Source organism: Orbicella faveolata, unplaced genomic scaffold (assembly GCF_042242905.1).
Source record: "Orbicella faveolata isolate gen_17 unplaced genomic scaffold, um_ofav_v1 contig_46, whole genome shotgun sequence".
Taxonomy (NCBI): Eukaryota; Metazoa; Cnidaria; class Anthozoa; order Scleractinia; family Merulinidae; genus Orbicella; species Orbicella faveolata.
The window spans coordinates 24937501-24944337 of record NW_028301576.1 but is presented as its reverse complement, the minus strand read 5'-3'; positions in this window follow the sequence as shown (position 1 = coordinate 24944337).

Genomic DNA, 6837 nt, shown 5'->3' with positions numbered 1-6837 from the left:
ACAGCCCCTGCACTCCAGTTGAGACTCTGAAAAGCCTTGCTTGGGGCATTGTAGAATTTCAAACACTGTTGGAACAGGCATCCTTCTTCACGGAGCAAATCATTACTTTCATTGCTGACTTGAATTTGTCGCGATCACAAGCACCACGAGCATCTAACTGGAGCCTGTGGCTGAAACAATCCCCTGGCTATTTGCAATTCTTGCAAAACCTCTTCCAGAAAAAGCAGATTTGTGCAACACACATTCTTGTTTTCATGGTGGCCGACAAGCAGCGCATCTGCAAAGCTTACGCCATTCCCACCCAGTATGTGCCTTATAAAGAGATTAGAGACCAGGAAGTGAGGGATCTCACCAAGAAAATCAAAATTGAAACGACTAAGGCACATCTCAAAGTTGTTGGTGTGTACTATTTTTTGACATAATGAACAAAAATGATATGAATAGGTATAGCATGTCTGTTCTGTCCCAGTTTGGTTTTTGTCAATCTTGCTAACCAATTCAAGGAAGGATATCCTTATGCCTGGATTAAGAGACCATCCCTCGTTTTAGCATCTACAATTGCCTAGATGATATTGTTGACAAAAAGTCAATTACAGGCACCAAATAAGAACCTTCCTCTCCTGGTTGCCCATTGCTCACAAACATTGTTGCTTAAGCTCCTTTGTTTTGAATGTCTTTTTTTTCTGCTATCTGTAGGTACCAGTACTGATGGTGAGTTTGAGCAGTTAAGGAGGAGGGGTGAGACCCACCTGCTGCACATTTGGCAGCTAGCTCATGATGCTCATGACAGTGTCAGCAAGATGAGTGAAACAACTCTGTTACAGTTGCTTGAATTGCAAGGGGTTATTAACAGTATAGTTTCCGTCCTAAACACTGTAGGCCATATTTGACCACTATTTTGTTTTGGTGTCCTGTGACCTGGATTTTAGATCATAGTTTCCTAATGTACAATTTTGCTAATATTCCTCAGACAAGTTCTTTAGTACTACGGTCAAACCCCTATTTAGTGGCCACTTATTAACAGCCACCCTAGTAGGCAGCCAGTAATCAAGTCCCGATGAGGGCTTTTCTATTGTTTTAACCTCTATTACGTGGCCAACCCCTTTTAAGGGCCCACTATTCATTTCCCTGGCTGTTTAATAGGGGTTGAACTGTAGGATGATTGGCAGTCAAAAGATCCTCAAAATCAGTTGACATTGTTTTTTATTGTTCGTGATGTCTTGAGTGCAGTTGCAATAGTGTTGTTTAATGGTTATATTTAATAATCTTTTCAATTAAAATGGCACTTGAAATTAAAATCAAATGAACTAGTAAGACTCATTTCAAGTAATCATACAAAGTTTCAATAAATGCAGTTGATGGCAATGGTCTTCCAGTTGTGGCCCTTCCAAATTCAGCTATCCCGCGTAAGGTTATTTTTCAACTACATGAGCTGAGAAACAACCAGATGTTGAACTTGGAAGATGCAGTAACATTTGTTAGAGGGAAACTGGTCCCTGTTGGGTATGCACCATACCCCTTCAGAGAGGACACACTTGAAAGCTTGCTTGACAAACTAAGATCTGTGGTGGCCATGTACCAGTTCAGATGTGATGTCCAACACTGGAAAGATCAAGGTATTGACTTCAGCCTGTACACTTATGTGCCAGAGGTGGACCCAATCACTGGAGACATTCACCATGAAAGAGCAGACCACAACCACTTACTAAAGAGGATTGCTAAGCACACCAGGGATGGCAACAACAGTGAGCTCATTTTATGAAAGGTTTGATGAAGCCATGCGCAACCCCATGACAGGACTCACCCATGCAGCATTGTTGGGTTCAAGCAAGCAGTCAGTACCAGATGCTGAGAAATTGTTCTTTTTTCCTGTGGCCACATTTTGCAAAGACAACCACTACCTTGCAGAAGCAGAATATGTTGAGACGGTAGCTTTATGGCACGAAGCATCTGGTGGACATGGCCTCAGTCGACTACAAAGATGCAGGCAGAACTATCAAATGCTTAATTACATCCTTGATGAGTGGATCCCTTGGCATCAGGACAATTATGATCTGTCTACATTTGACATAAACAAGTAAATTTACGCCCATAAACTATTATTGACATATCCCTGTAATATGCAGTTTATTCCACCAGAGCAGTGCAGGTTAACGGTAAATCATTGAAAGATCTGTGTAGATAAAGTACAACAAGAATGTGGCACGAAAAGCATTGTAAACATGTTTAAGAAAATATAACCTTGTGAATGAAAATCATCACAAACCCTTTCCGTAATGTGTTTTGATTGTTGACTTTTTAATCAATCAATCGTTTTTTCAATCATTTTTTCATTTCTTAATGAAAGTTCATTTTACAGTTGGACTGGCCCGCAGATAACTATGCTATTCTAGGCGGGCCATTCTATCAATAGTTACAAACACTTTTCTTTTTTACTTATTATTATTATCATTACTATAATTACTGTGATTATTACTATAATAAATAGAAAAATAGACAGGTAGAAAAAAAGTGAATAAAAGAAAAAGAAAAAGAAAACGTGGGAAAAGAATGAGAAAAGAAATACATGTAGAATCTTCATTGAACTGTGTCTTCATTGCAATTTGCTGCCTCATCCATGGAAATGAATGTTCTATAGCACATAATACAAGAAATTGACATTGTTTACTCTGGTTTGAATTTGTAGGCCTATAGGGAGTCTGAGAGGGTTTTCTCGAGAAACCATCAATGAAGTGACAACCAACATTGAAAATCAAGAGTTTCATTGGTGACAAAATCAAGAAATTGGCTATGTGGAGAATCCCCGAACATCGGAAACTGATGACCTCGAGTGTTTTTATGGTGTGTGCCACACTTGGTTGGGTCCATATTTCACCCTCAAGGATTTCAAGCTAAAGTAGAGGAAGATTGTGCAATATGTACATGTGTTGGATCCTGTGAATATCATGGCCACTTCTATCTCATGCCTGGGTTTTACCGTTGGGAAGAAATGTTCTGAAATTGTGACATAAAAATTAACTACTGTTTTAAAAAGACTAATTTTGTTCATCATGGATTATTCAGTCAAGGTTGTCAAAGGTCAGGGCATTCAAAATTCTTCAAGGCCAGGGAAAAGCTGGGGAATTTTATTTTGATTCAGGGAAAATTGATATTTTGAAGAAAAGTCAAGGAAAATAGCCCAATTTTGATATAATATAAAAATTCTGCCTAAAATAATAGACCTCAGTACGAGGCTCTGGGGAATAAAACTCCCAAACTCTGTATTTATTCACCAGAGCCTCGTACTGAGGTCTATTACTTAAGGCTGAATTTTAATATATCATAATTGATCTATTGAAATAATTTAACATGGCTTATTCAGAGTTTGACATCTCCGCTAGCCCAGTAGCCCGAGGCTAGTAGAAATGAAGTCGGGCTAGTAAAATGTCATGTTTAATAGCCCATGGGCTAGTAGAAAAATTTAAAGAATTAATATTTATTGCGTGTGTTTTAAGTTCATAATTGTCAAAGAAAACAAAAAAACTTTCAATTGTAAGGATAATATTAATAAAGAAAGTACAAAAGTACCACTCTGTGGCGTCTATCTTGCTGTAAAATATCACTGGAACCCAGACCCTACACTTACTGGAAAATGTACTCCCCAGTTCTCTCCCTACCAATCTTGCAACGCCTTGCACACTGCCTCGCACTTGAAGCGATTGTAGAGAAGATGGAGCAATAAAGCAGTGTCGCCAAGCAAAAAGGGGAAGACCAGTGAAACCAAAGAGCAAAAAAAGCAGGAAAAATGGGAGCAATAAAAGGAAAAGAGCATTTAATCTATCGTGGAAAGGAAGTTTTTCGTCGCTCCAGTATCATGTTATTAACAGTGAGGGTAAGATGCTCTGTGACATTTGCAGAAGGTATGATCGCTCCGGTTCATGTTCAGTTGAAACAAAAATTTTAAGCTAAAACCAATAGGGCCCATGCTTGATCAGTCTTTCTTTTCATGTATGTTGTAAGGGGCAAAGTAAGGAATGTGAAAATAGAGCCTGATAGGGAAACAGACCTGGGCTACAAAGTTGCATTTCGGGCTAGTAGATTTCAGAAATGACTAGCCTGCTGGCTACTAATACAGCTGATCAGATGTCGAACCCTGCTTATTTAAATTACTATTAAAGGCTGGTAGAAACTAGACCTGACATTTTGCATTTTTCTGGTCAGGGAAATTTTATTGTTATCAGTTAAAAGTCAGGCAGTTTTGAAATTAAAAGCAATGTCTGTGGTAACCATGTCAGTGACTACACATTGATGTAGGGAAAGCTTTGAATGACCCTTCTTTAATTCTACATTTTTAGGGAATTTAGAAAATGTATGGATCTTCCCTTCTTTTACCATACTCTGAATGAGAGGTTCTCGGTGGACTTCTTACCATCATTTGATGAACCACCACCAGGCTGTGGAAGTGACGATGAAGATTGTGATAACCTGACAAAGAACCCATACTGTTTGCACTGTCTTGTTAGAAATACCAGGGTAGATCAATCCATATTTGCTGCCAGTCCGTCATTTCTTCCAGCCAGAAACAGAACATCGGCAAGACAATGATTTCATTGTTTTGATATTGGGTTACCCCCTGTTTCTCAAGGATAGCAGTTGTATCTTAATATCTTTAACCCCCAACAATAATAATTATTTTCTCCTTACAATACCAATGGCATGAGGCAGACAAGTGCTGAAAATATAGATTTAATCACCTAGGAGAAACTGTCACAGCTTGATTCGTAAAGAAATAATTTTTTTTAACTAAACCCTACCAGAACAGAGGGTTTTTATATCCACGTGAATACTAAGTTATGTAAAGGAATCTTAATACAAAATCAAGTATGTCTTTGCAAGAGTGTGTCAATGGAAAATAATTTGTATATATCCTCAAACCAAAAAATGGTAAGCAATTAAAATTCAAGACTTGCTAAAATCATTGGTCAAGGGTGATCAAAGAAATAAAGTTTTTTTAATAAATGTTATCTTGTTATTGTATAGCTGACTTTAGGTATTTGGGTTACAACCAGGCCAATAACTGAATTTAATACAATGTACGAACATCTGACAATCACTTTCTGTGTGGCTTACACAAAGTGTGTAGCCACATTATGGCATGATCGGATTTATTTGTCCATGAGAGTCAAGCGCCTGTCACATGGTCTAGTGTGCTACAGCGCATTAGTCTGGGTCAGCCATCTTGGTTGTAAGCATGGTCTTGAGTGATTTCAGGTGATTGTATCGGTGCAGACTGCACCACTGAGTGTCTCAAAGTGTTTGAAAGTGTTTAAAAGTGTCTGAAGCTGAATGTATCAAAGTGAAATAAGCTGTATTGTAGTTACATTCTCCTTGCACTGTTGAGAATTCATGGAGACATATTTCAAAATGACAAAAGTAAGTATGGGGATCTCAACTGAACAATACCGGTCAAGGATTGTTATTACGTGTTAGTGAACTCTAAACCAATTGTCTAGATTTTGGAAACTTGTGTTATTTCAACTTGTATGTTGTGTCAGAGATTGAACTCTAAACTAATTGTTAGTTTGTTCAGGAACACAGAACACTGAAGAACAATTTTGGAAATTTGCAGTATTTCAACTTTTGTCTTGTTATTAGATGTAAGCGAACTCTGAACCAATTGTTTAGGTTTTGGAAACTTGTGTGATTTTAACTTGTGTGTTGTGTCAGGGATTGAACTCTAAACCAATCGCCAGTTTGTTCAGGAACATGGAACACTGAACAACAATTTCAAAAACTCGTGTTATTTAAACTTTCGCCTTGTTATTTTCTAAGCGATTGAACTCTAAGCCAATCATTAAAATATTTTTGAGTGTATTTCTTGTGGTTGTAAACCAATAATTTCATGTAAGTATGCTTTCACTTAAAACAACAATAAGACGAAATTTATATTCTCTGCCCAGAATAACTTAACGGTGTCTATAGCGTCCTTTCATCTGGAAAGAAAAAATTGACAATCCTTCCTTCATCAAAATTTTGACCTTGGAAACCTGCAATTTCATCGCCATTCCTCAAACATATGTTCTCTTCCCCAAACCCCATACCTAATTATGAGTGGGAATAGGTACTGAGGGACTGGTGTGAGTGCACCCTCCATACCCCTTCCCCATTGCCACGCAGGCCACTATATTATAGCAAAGGTACATATTTTTAAATGCACATAGAAACTGGATTGACTTTCCAAAAAAACTCTGGTACAACAAGGCACATAGCCTAACTTTTTGGCAAGTAGTAGATTTTGACAAATTGAGTAATAACATGTAGTTTACTCTAATATTTTCACTTCTGGGTTCATGAGCATCTTGAAAACCCTTTAAATTCAGCAGTCCAATTTCAAGGGTGAAAGTACTCAAAATTGGTTTTTTGTCCTAGTGCTTTCTCCTTATTCTCACACATGTCCATTGAGCCACAAATGCACAGCAAATGTCTGGTTTGCACATGTTTCCAAGCTCTCGCTGTCTGGCATTTCTGCATGTGCACATGTCTATGCCTGAAACATAGCTTTCAACACTAAAAGAAAAGCCCTTGAAATTTCAAAGTAGGGTCCTGGAAAGTCCTTGAATTTTTGGCCTGAAAAGGTGTACAAACCCTGTCACTTACTTCTCAGGCAACAAGTACTGCTGCTAACTAATCGTACAATTGTCACTTAAGGCAATATATAAGAACTTCAATTCTGATTGTTTTTTCTATTGACCATCATATTGAAAAGTGTTCACCTCTGAAGAGATATTGGAACTCCATACTTCTCCTCTAAGTGATATCCAGACAGTTACTTCTTCCAATATCCAGAATTAAGTTTTC